Source organism: Thermobia domestica, chromosome 1, assembly GCF_964235325.1.
Source record: "Thermobia domestica chromosome 1, izTheDome1.hap1.1, whole genome shotgun sequence".
In the NCBI taxonomy this organism is placed as follows: Eukaryota; Metazoa; Arthropoda; class Insecta; order Zygentoma; family Lepismatidae; genus Thermobia; species Thermobia domestica.
The window spans coordinates 286110992-286123377 of record NC_137454.1 but is presented as its reverse complement, the minus strand read 5'-3'; the positions used below and the strand labels follow the sequence as shown (position 1 = coordinate 286123377).

The 12386-nt window shown below is 37.3% G+C and overlaps 1 long non-coding RNA gene across 1 annotated transcript in view; it reads right to left on the bottom strand.

Annotated features, from left to right (window-relative positions):
* LOC145667653 (uncharacterized) overlaps nucleotides 1–12051 on the bottom strand; it is a 42300-nt gene extending 30249 nt beyond the window's left edge. The window contains exons 1-2 of the long non-coding RNA XR_014127906.1: nucleotides 11659–12051; nucleotides 4609–4768 (exon numbers count right to left, since the gene is read on the bottom strand). This is a non-coding gene — a long non-coding RNA (uncharacterized LOC145667653). The remainder of the gene's footprint in view (nucleotides 1–4608; nucleotides 4769–11658) is intronic.
* Nucleotides 12052–12386: the final 335 nt, after the last annotated feature.

Genomic DNA, 12386 nt, shown 5'->3' with positions numbered 1-12386 from the left:
TGTTTATTAATTTCTTAGCACAAAATTACATATAACATTTTTTGTTTAATTAGTTGGCAACATTTCTGCACTGCAGTCTGCATTGTTTACAAGGGGTGCAAAGCTTCGTGAAAATCAGAATAGGCAAATCCAATATTAAACCAGAAATACGAGGTATTTAACTTTTCATTGCAATAGAGGGATAATGTCAGAGATAAAACTTATTCGTAGACCCATATAAAGCCATTTCCAGATATATCTTACCGTTTTTGATATATGGAAATCAATATACAAATCGGAAAAGTAGAACTGTACCACTTCCGGTTTTAATAAACAGGTAGGGGTGGAATGGTAAATTTCCTTGAGACTTTGACTCCATTCCCAGAAACCGCTTGACGTTAGCTATTACTGTTTTTGATGTATGATCGTTAATGTTCAAACCGGAAGTAGTCGATTTCCACCACTTCCGGTTTAAATAGAAGGTTATCGAGGGAGATCGGATTTCTTGTCGGGGCGCTGAAACAATTCCCGAAACCCGCTTCTCGATATCTCTTAGTTTCCGCTTTGTAAAAATCAATATTGAAACTAGAAGTAGTATTAAATTCGAACCACTTTCGGTTTTAGTAGAAATATAGGGATGGCTACGATTTATTTCCTTGAGCCCCTGAATCGATTCCCGAAAACTGTTTGCCGCTAGCTATCACCGTTTTTGAGTTATGACCATTACTGCTGAAACCGAAAGTGGTCAATTTCAACCACTTCCGGTTCAAATAGAAGAATGTCCAAGGAGACGGAACCTATTAAGGATATGTTGAATCGATTTCCGAAAATCGCTTGTCGATAGCTCTTAACGTTTTTGCTGTGATATCTGTTGACAGACAGACATAGCCGTTCTATAAGACTTCCATCATTTATGCATATCATAGTTTGGAAATCTAAAAGGTAGAGTTCCTTATAAAATAAATTCTATAATTACATAATACAGTTACTTAACATTCTGCTTTAACTAAATTCTTGACTCACTCTCTCACAAGTAAACCTTACGTTTGGGTGAATCGAGTTGCTGACTGAGACACACATGAGAAAGTAGTACTAAATGTGCTCAGTATTTCAGTGAAGTTGTAGGTGCGAAGCTCCAGGGGTTTAGGAGATAGAGCTACCAGAACATCACATGGAAGTACAGAATAGTCTTCATACAGTTGAAGGTAAAAGCTCTGTAAGACCTCTTGTAACGACAAAAGGTGAATAACAAATGTTTAGTTTGTTTAAAACGTTTTGTTTAAAACTTTTGTCTGATTCAAAATGGCGGATTTGAACATGGTCGCCATCAAGGCAACTCTTACCATAGACCTAATATTTATCCACCTGCTTTTTATTTAATTATTATCATTAACACAAAATTTACAAGGTGGGATAAAGGACTAATACATATGCTGCAACAATATTTAATTTCCCTGTAACGTTTTACCAATTGCGCGTAAGTCAAAATTAACGTCACCATTGTTATTATGATTAAATTTGCGCCTTAAATCATGTATCACATGACCCTATTCCTATTTTAAAAACTTAACCTTAAATTCAAAATGGCGGATTTCAAGATGGCCGCCGTCAGGTATACCCTTACTATATGACTTCCCCCTAGTCCTAATATGTACCCATGTATTTGTTATTCACCTTTTGTCGTTACAAGAGGTCTTACAGAGCTTTTACCTTCAACTGTATGAAGACTATTCTGTACTTCCATGTGATGTTCTGGTAGCTCTATCTCCTAAACCCCTGGAGCTTCGCACCTACAACTTCACTGAAATACTGACCACATTTACTACTACTTTCTCATATGTGTCTCAGTCAGCAACTCGATTCACCCAAACGTAAGGTTTACTTGTCAGTGACTTTCGTAAATCAGAAGTGAGAATCATACAAATGAGTCAAATTAATCTCTCAAGCAGCATTGAAGACAAATCTGCGTGAAAAAGCATTGAAAAATTCAAAGAATATAAAAAGAAACACTAATTTAGTTACAAGTAGTCGCAGTTCGTTTGGTAGAACGCTAGCCTCGCATTCTGGAGAATGCCAGGATGGCTATTCAAGGTCCTAACGGCTGCTACCTATCCCCATTCCTTTCCCGCGGCACACGCCATTCATGTTTGATGCAGAGATCACTTGGAAAAATGATACAGTGCCCACCATGACAATCCGACACCGCATACAGTACCTTTGAACAACATACTCTGGAATGAGTATTTTTTTAAAAACATCAACCTTACAGTCTTAGCCGCAAATAATTATTATTCGTTCTTTCCGCAAACACGAAAGTTGCGAGAAATGTGTTAATGCTTAATGAAGTTGTTCAACTCGCCTGTAAAGGTGAAGGCCAAACAGACTCTGTCCCAGCGCAAAATCATGGCGTCGGTGTTTTGTGATAGGCATGATGTTTTGTTGGTCGACTTCGTGCAACGAGGAACCACTATCAATGCAGAAGCATACTGCCAAATCCTGTGAAAGCTACGCAGAGCGATTCAAAACAAACGACGCGGCATGCTGACAAAGGGCATTGTTCTTCTCCATGAAAATGCAAGACCTCACACTGCAGGTCAGACCCGCGATTTGTTGGACAGTTTTGGCTGCGAAGTTTTAGACCACCCACCCTACAGTCCTGATCTTGCGCCGAGCGATTACCATCTGTTCCTCCACCTCAAACAACACCTCAGTGGCAACCGTTACAATGATGATGACGATGTGAAAACGCTTGGTTATCGGAGCAGGCGGCAAGTTTTTATGAAGAGGGTATTTTGAAATTGGTTGAGAGGTATGATAAGTGTTTGAACAAACTTGGCAACTATGTCGAAAAATAGAGTAAAGTATGTACTTTCTGAAAATACATTTACTTTTTGAAATAACCTTTCGTTGCATACTTACGTTCAAACGGCCTTACTTAAAAAACACGCCTCGTATATTAGGCCTATATAAATCTGCACACTTTAACTGAGACTACAAAAATCACACCAGTTGTTTAAATTCTTCGGCTACATTTGTTAACAGCCTAATTATAACTGAAGATTTGAGTTAAGTTTGGGGCTTATGCTATTTTTCATACTTCTGTCCTTTTAAAGCTATGTTCATCATAATACTGTATTAACTTATTTTTTATCTATTTTTAAAACCGTTAATAAAAAGTATACATGAAACATTTACTACAAATTAACAAAAGTAAATTTAGAATTATATACCTACCTAGCGAAAAAAGAAATTCAGAAACAAAACTGGAAAATGAAGGTAAAGTCACTGCTTTATGCTTGAAGGAGCCTTCGCATCTCCTTGCTTTTTTCACACATTTTGTCAATAATAAGATTGTTGTTTATTTTGGTCAGCATGTCTCTTTCTGAGTTCAAGAACAATGATTCCAGATGTTCATCTGTAAGTCTTGAACGGAGTCTTGTTTTTATGTAACGCCACTAGCGTCTTTAACGGCGGGAGTGGGAGGGAGGGACATGTAAAAATGATCCAAAATGACCGAGATTAGAGTCAAATCAACATATTTCGAAGTCGCTGAGATCATTAATTGTACCACCAAAGCCTAAAACAGAAAGGGCAAGGCCGTAGGCCGAGTAAAGACGGGATCTGGGGGCGGAGCAGTGGGGATGGTGGGGTTGATATATAAAAATCATCCAAAATTACCGATATTAGAGTCAAATCTATAAATTTCAGGGTCCCTAAGATCATTATAATGACATTCCCAAAGCCAAAAACAGAAAGAGCAAGGCCGCAGGCCGAGCAAATACTGGGATTTGGGGCGGAGCGTGAGGTTGGTAAGGGTGATATGTAAAAATCGTCCAAAATGACTGATATTAGAGCCAAATCTGTATATTTAGGGGTAAATCTAATATTATTAATAGCATTCCCACGCCGAAAACAGAAAGAGCGAGGCCGCAGGCCGAGCAAATACCGGGGTCTGGGATGGAGCCCTAGCTGGCCAAAGGCTAGCGAATTTATAAAATAATGTAGCTTTGTTTTTTTTTTTTTAAATTGTGTTCAGAGAGGAAACTGTGCGCCTTCCCAAGGCTAGACGGGTCATAGCCCCTCCCGAGGAGGGCGCAAAGGCACTGATGTGAGGAGGGCGCAGCGGCCATCGGGCCGGTACTTGATTATGGCCAGTCCACCCCTGTTTCCCGAACAGTGTGCTCAATTACACAACTGGTGCAACATAAACGATATTTCTGTAGCATGGCTGTAGTTACAGAACAACTTTGAAATTAAAGATGACAAGCTACTGGTAATAATATTCAACTTTACGCAAGCGTATATGTTCAGCTCTCTATTGCTCTGGATGCTTCCATTTAACGTATCATTCGAAGAGGAGAGATATTCCACTTTTAGCCAAAATGAAGTTTTCCATTGTCTTTTAAAGCAACTGCTGTAGTCCATGCTTCTAAGAAATAAACTACAAATATACATTTTTGACAATTATTCGATGGCATAATAGGACACATTTAAAGAAAAAAAATGTAAGCAGGAAGTGTGTTTATATTTTCTGAAAATTAGCTAAACGGAATGTTTCCCTTCTTTCACTTATGTATATAGTAAGAACTTCGAAAATGAGTTTAACGAACAGCAACGAGATTTGCTTACCTGTTATTATGTCAGATAGTGATAGTTGGCTGAAAGCTCTCTTTTCCTTTGCACCCTACCAACTGAACTGCTCAGCTACTGCATTTGTAATTGTCCTTTTCAGTATGTTTATAGTTATTGCTTCTAAGCTGTGACCTCCAATTTTTCTCAGCTCGTGAATCTGCAATGAAAGGCATATTAAGCACTCATGCAATAGTAATGGAAATTTAGAGCATATAACTATGATATAGGGAAATTTGAAGTTTAATTGCTTTGCATTCTGTATTGGAATTAACAGGATATTTCCCTTCTTGTAATAAATATTGTAAATTAAATTTCATGGGAGCAAATCGAGGCGACCATTAATTTGTTTCGTACTGAGTTTTACTACTTTCAATTATATTTTAGTGGATTTCTTGCCTTCTCGCTACCGGACTGAAACTTTCAGGTTAGAATGGAAAAGTATAGCATGAAGTTTAGTGGTGGAAATAGTAGTTCAGATGGTTTTAGAAGCCACTGAACTACTTTCGTTATATCTGCATTTTTCTTCCTTTTCCCTCGGCATAGGCTGTAGTTGCAGGTCAGGGCCGCAGCCAGGATTTCATTTCGGAGAGGGGCCGGAATCTTTCGGGGGGTCCCGGGGTCCTTCCCTGGAAAATTTTTGGCTGAAAACGTGATTTTAGGCTTTATTTTAACAACTTTTCAAAGTTTCGGTGGAGGGCAGACCCCTGGACCCCCCTTGGCTACGTCCCTGTTGCTAGTCAGCCTTAAACAAATTATACTGATTCAACGAGCATATTGCAATTAGCGCATCTTCCAAAATTAATAGTTGCATTCAATAAAAGAAATGAATGCAATAAAAGAATGTCATATTTATTTAAGCAGTTTAAATTGGGAATTAACGAAATCAACATATCAATAACGAACATTACGAATTCTACCAGGAAGACAAGGAATCATGTACTGTTTTCAGATGTTAATATTATTAGGGATGCAGGAAACACAAGGGATGTTTGCTGTGGGCTACCACTGATGCTATCCTGGAAGGTCCAAAGTTCGACCCCGACTCCGTAGCCACACAAAGAGGTTTGCTGTGGGCTTGCAATCTGATCGCTGCTCTAGGCTTAGAAGAGGAAGAAGTGATGAATCCAGTGATCTATAATGCCTATAATTAGTGCGTGATTAAACTCATTATCGTGTGGTGTAAATATTAGTCCAGAAGCTGACTTCTAAGACGAGACCGAAACATGTAAGTAGCCAGTAATGAAATTCAATGCATAAATGATAGATTCACTCTTAAGACAGTTCTAAGCGATATAGCCCAAGGCTTAACTTATGACTGGCGTATTATTTCAGATCACCTTGCTAACATAATGATTTTGTTTGTAGGTCAGACAAAATCTATATTATTTAATTAAACTCTATTAAATTAACTTTTATGACACACAGAGTTTGGCCCTGGTTAGCAAATAAGCAGTAGTGACCAACAAATTCCCTTTTGTTGTATGTATAGCTTATGTAAATAAACAATCATCATCATTATATGTTTTCTCTCTTATTCCATCTTGCAATCCCTAAATGAGTTTAATGAAAGGTTGTAAGAACTAGTAGCATTATATTAGCGAAGGTTCACCAAGTAGTTTGTAAAGTAATTACGTCCTTATTTATAATGGAGTTGCAGGGACTGATCGCCCAGCCCCGTTAGGAAGAAGTAGCATATACGGTTTATTGCATTGCAAATAGCATACCCTACAGGGAAATCAAATCATAGGTCACACTCTATCACAAAATTTCACAAAATTTGATTACTATTTCAGAATACTGATGCTAATAAAATTATTTTAAAATAATAAATTTTCGAAAAGTAATATTTGAAGCACACTTAGCGTTGTGTTAACTTTAAAATTTTTCTGCAAGCCTATGTAATTGGTTGCTTTTTTCAAGTCAATAATTTATTGAAGAAAAGTAATGTTTGGAGCTTTCCGAGCACAATGGATCCAAGTCCATTTTCAATAAGGTTCAGTTTTAGTCAGGAAATGGATGGATATTTTCAAAACGTAATGTCTTCCCAGTCAAGAGTGCGGCTAGGAGGGCAACCGCCCCAACTCCACCCTGAATCTCAGATTTTGGGGACAGTAGGTCAGTTTTAGAAACCTTTTGATAAGCAAAGTCCAACAGAACATGTTTGAGGTCCTTACACCGAATAAATACGAAGCAAATATAGATGGTCAAAACTGGAACGTTGCTTAGGCCCAATTTCCAGAATTTTAAGTAGGCCCGAAACTCGAAAGTAGATCCACCTTTGAAATCCTAGGCCAAAAAATAAACAAGAGAGCAATTTAGGTCTATAGTTCCTTACGATCAATATAAATGGTGATCGAGGTCTGTATTTATTCGGCATAAGGACTTCAATTTTTTCTGTGGACTTTGCTGAGCAAAGGGTTTCTAAATCTGCATTACTGCTCCCAACATCTGAAATTGAGGCTAGGGGGCGGATGACCTCTAAACGGACGCCCCTCTCTAGCGGCAATCATATAAAACTTTAGATTGCACCTTGTCATGAGTTTTTCTTTCTTTCATTTCGGATTCTTTCTTTCTCTAAAGCAGCGTTTCCCAACCTTTTTCAACTTACGGCACACTACAGGTGTAACTTGAATTACCGCGGCACACTTATAAATATTTATTATTATTATTTGTAAATATAAAATACTGTGATATATATATATATTTGTGACTACTGATCTTTTCACAGAGAAGAAGCTCGATCACTGGTTTTCCCCCGTGGTAAATCATTACGCTTATTTTTTTATTCTAATTTAAAAATAGAAAACAATTGCAATGAAATGTTGGACTCAGGTTTTTAAAAATACGTTTTCTTTTTCGAAAACTGCATCTAATCTTTCACTAAGAAATACCACTAATAACGAACGAACAAACAAATCTCTTTTACTTTTAAAACTCAAATGTAGGTAATTTGTATGCATGTTTACTTTGTTGAAAAGATTCAGTGTAAATTTAAAATTTCAAGTACGAAATAGTCTGCAACAATAAAGAAGTAATAATGGTCATCACAGTGACAACAAATACTTTTTCAACATTACAAATATACAGAAAAGTAGCATGGTATGAAACTTAAAATTGTAGATTCATAGTAGAGGTTCATAGTAATGAGAGATACAAATATACATTTTCGCTATGTCTTGGAATTTGATTGCTATAGAATTAATAATTTTGTTTCGATTTCCTGGCGGCACACCTGCGGCTCATTCACGGCCCACCAGTGTGTCGCGGCACATCGGTTGGGAAACGCTGCTCTAAAGAATGTATGTACGAAGACTGAGAACCAACATGTATTGTATCAATGAATGCCTGTGATATTTCAGAAGCACAATTTAGCAAACAACTATTTGTTTTCTGAATACAACACAAAAATTTGTTTCCATGATAATTCTTTTATTTTTTTATCAGTTCTATAAAAAGTGCAACCTTCGACTACGACACTTTCTCGCAAGTTAACTGATAAGCATTTTAACAGTACAATAAACGTTAAAAACAAGGGGAAAAAAGACAAAAGAAATTGTAGATCACCACACTGACCTGCTGTAGCCACGAGAAATCAAAACATTCACATGGGAAGAAGTCGTTTGAATGAGAACTTTTTGATAATTTTATTTTTCTTGCAGATTTTTTTTACAAAAATGATATAAAATAAAAATAAACATGTTTAAAACAAGTCTTAAAAATACACATGTTTAAAACAAAATGTTTAAAATATATATAAAATTTGTTTAAAACAAAATCAATTGTTTAAAAAAAGTTTTAATAATTTGTTTTAAACAAAACAACCCTGCTTTTAACGTTAGGACACGAATAAGCTCCGATAAAGTAGGACAAGGCGTGGTAGGTGTCAGAGAATCTTGGGGATCTACAATTGCATTGCAATCTCCGCCAATTATACAATAATGAATTCCCGGCGGAAGTAAGGAAGGAATGGTAGTTGCATAAAACCAGGGGTGTAGCCACGGGAGGGGCCATTGGGGCCTGGCCCCCCAGATGATTTCCTGCCCCCCAAATGACCAGCTTTTAAAACATCATTGTAAGATTACCTCTCTTCAGTCACTTAAAAATAACAAAGTTTACATATAATTAATAATTTACGGTAAAATAGTATGGAAAAATACTATTTTACCATACCAATCGGAAAACAGTATGGTTTACTTTTTATTTATTATTTTTTTTTATAGCAATTACACAATTTATTGCGATTCATATTTGACACTTTGAAGACAAACGTTTCAACAAGGTACTATAAATACTACCATAAAACAATGGTACTAATAGCAATGCATGCACACGGGATTCCCCAAAGGAACGGAGAGCTTCCCGGACATGCTGTAAAGGAAAGAAGTGTCACAGGTTGTTAATTCCGTGCGCACACGTAGCTGCGTTTTCAAATATGTATTTTTCAATAGAGTAGGTACGACTTTCTAAGTGACGTTTTTAACCGCACTCTCTACGATGTGTTGCTTCTAAGCTGTTGGCCTCTGAAGTTCATGTTCCCACGCTTTCAACACACTGTCATTCCTAAACGGGACGGGATTTACCCCATGTTCACTAGGACTTTTTTGCTTTTTTTAAGATATACTATCACCCAACCAAGTTCGTCCACGTAGTTACCGTTCACCCTGTATATGTAGATATATACATAGATAAATATTTCCATTATTTTGAAAAGTTGCGAATTATAGCCTATATAAATTGAATCATACAGAAGGGATTCGAAGACGCACTAGACACCAGCATGACTGGTGAAGAACCCTGTGTGTATTACAATACAATAAAACTCCGTTTTGTGGCTATCGCAGCATTGCATTCACGCCACTCGCGTTTCTGGAGTTAGTTGTTAGTTATCGTAACCACCGCTTTAAAATTCCTTCGCGTTCCCACTTGTATCGCTATTTCTGATTATATGATTTAAAACTTCTGATTCGAATCATTACCCACTCTTTTCTTCGAAGAAGTTTCGCATGTGAAACAGAAGAAACATTTTTTCGTGAAATAATATTCTCCACGACGGAACGATGCACGATTTGCAGACTTAAAGGATATTAAAAACCTAATTCATCGGATATTAATGTCGTACTACTTTTTTAAAATTATTTTTCGATTTGAATATTTCTGAAGAAATCGAGTTTATTCGCATTCTCGCACTGATTTAGGAAAAAAAAAAAAAAGAATTTGTAAAGTGGTAAACTGAAGTCCGAAGTCCAAAGATGATGCTCGAAAGCTAGTTCACAAACGAGATCTCCTGCTCCTTCAGGTGTTCAGCCACTTCGAATCTATGGTCGATGAGGAACAGAACTTTGCACCGTTGACACTGGCGAACTTCAAAAGCACGAAGCATCCTGATCTCGGAAGAAGAGGTCGATGCTATTTCTTTAAATCCTGTTTTAACTGCATCTTCCGCAGTACTTTCTCCTTGCCAATCACCAGTGACCTAAAATGATGGGTGCGATCCCCTTGGGGAAACGACAGTAGTATTGAAGAATTATGATTGGTTAATTAAACAACCTTATGTTGATAAAATATTACGAGTCTACCATTTTCTAATACTTTGATTTGTTGGCGAAAAACGCTACAAATATATTCACAATAATATAAGCATTTTGTAATTAAAAAAAGTTCCACCATTAAAAATAGTTTTTTTGTTGTAATAACCCCTAAAATAATCAAAATAATGAAAAAACAAAAATCAAAAAGTGTTCCGTAACAAAGGGGAGGGGTTCGGCCTTGAGTTACGAAATGTGACAAGCAGGAAAGAGGGGGGTAAAAATTTGTCAAAAATAGCGTTACGTAATATGTGGACAGCCCCTAGAACATGAAATGACACATAGATGTTAATAAAATAATTATGTTTTCTCTTTTAGTCACGAATAATAAATAAATATATTTGTCAGGAAATCTTAAAGAAAATAAGTGAAATTTCAAAGAAAATCAGCTTTATGTAGATTGAGGGCCTGTGTACAAGGGCTTAAATTAAAATAGTTATGCACAAAGGTATGTTTGGTCCGGGACAGTAATTATTGGTTAAACATAATAAAAACTACCTGGAATATAATTTATGAAGAAAAAGCGAATAATAATAATAATAATAAGCTAGAAAGCAGTGTTTTTTAGTTTCCCGGAAGGAAACCAAAATTTTCCTTTTTTCAAGCCTCAAAAAAACTAGCTGCAACGTAGAGACCTGCACGGGCCGAATGTTTCGGCCCGAGCCCAATCCAGCCCGAATGTACCTAGGCCCGACCAAGCCCGGGCCCGAAAACATTTGGAGATTTTCGGCCGGAGCCTGGCCCGGCCTTAAGTTTTTTAAAATTCTTGGCCCAAGCCCGGCCCGGGCCCGATAAATTTTAAAAGTTTTTGGCCCGACCCCGGCCTGATAAATTTTTAAAAAGATTAGCTCGAGCCCCAATCTTTCTCAAAATTTAGTATTAAACTTGACCTAACACTCAGAAACATTTTCTAAACTCTGGTTGACAACCTGACGCTTGCCTTCCGAATGGTACCATTGCCTCCTAGAACTTTGCCTGTCATCGAGAGAACAAAAACTCCATTTCCTGTAACAAAAATCTAACTTAATTGATTTTAGCATAAAGTGACGATGGCAATATTGTTTAGCGACAGGCAAAACTTTCCCACCCCTTCTTGTCATATTTTGGGTTCAGTGAAGATCAAGGTCAGAGCTTAATTTACCGCGCAATGCCTGCAATCCTCTATAGGGAAAGTGAAGCTGCTAAGCAACACAAACTGTAAATAGCTATTGCATTCTTTGTAACATTATTCACGGGCACACTTCTTCAGCGTTTGGCTTTATTCCAATTATCGTTTAACGAAAGTCAATATTTATTAAAGAATTGCAATTAATCGACCCCAGCCCGGCCCGACCTGAAGATAAATCAGTGTCGGCCCGCCCAAGCCCGGCCCGCGGGCCGAGCTACTTAAATGAATTTACTGTTAAGATTATAAAATCACTCAAAAAGAAAACAAAAACAAAAAGAAAAAGAAAGTACTTACAAAGGTGAAAGGGATTCTTTCCCATGAACACTAGTAAAGTGACGCATTTTAAAACTAATATAAAATAAACTGTGTGAACTCTCCTTTCCGAGCACAAAAACAAACACTGCCACACACAATAACATAATATACAATGTGGAAGACACCCTGGAAAGCAGGTGTGAAGGTCAATAGCAAAGAGTAAACACACCACGCCTCAGGGAAGTTCTGAGTCTGATATAGCCCGATGTTGTTATCGTAACTCGCGTGTTTCAGCTTGGTCTATCCCTCGTGTAACCTCAAGGGCACACTGTTCCTTCTTTCTTGTAGATGATCGAGTGATTTTCCGTCTTTTTTGTTGGGAAGAAAAATCAGCTTGCACAGAAATAATGGTATGTTTAGCTGAAGACGGGACATTATTGTCTTGTATTATCTGTCAGGAATGTAAATGTACACCTATTTTTCGAGTCTGGCATTCCTGCTCTCTATCCGTGGAGAGTATGAGAATTAAATCAATCAAATGTTTACTGAGGAGCAAAAAGAAAAGTTTAATCTGAAGAAGACATTGCAGAGGGACACAAGCTGCGAATACGAATAGTGCATAGTGTAAATAAAGGACGACACCAAAAGAGAAAGCCAGAAACAGCTGTTAAACTTAGAAAAAAGAGTAAAAATTGTTGAAGTGGGAACATAAAACACAAATACAACAAATACGCCGACAACTAAACGATCACCATGTCATGATCTTG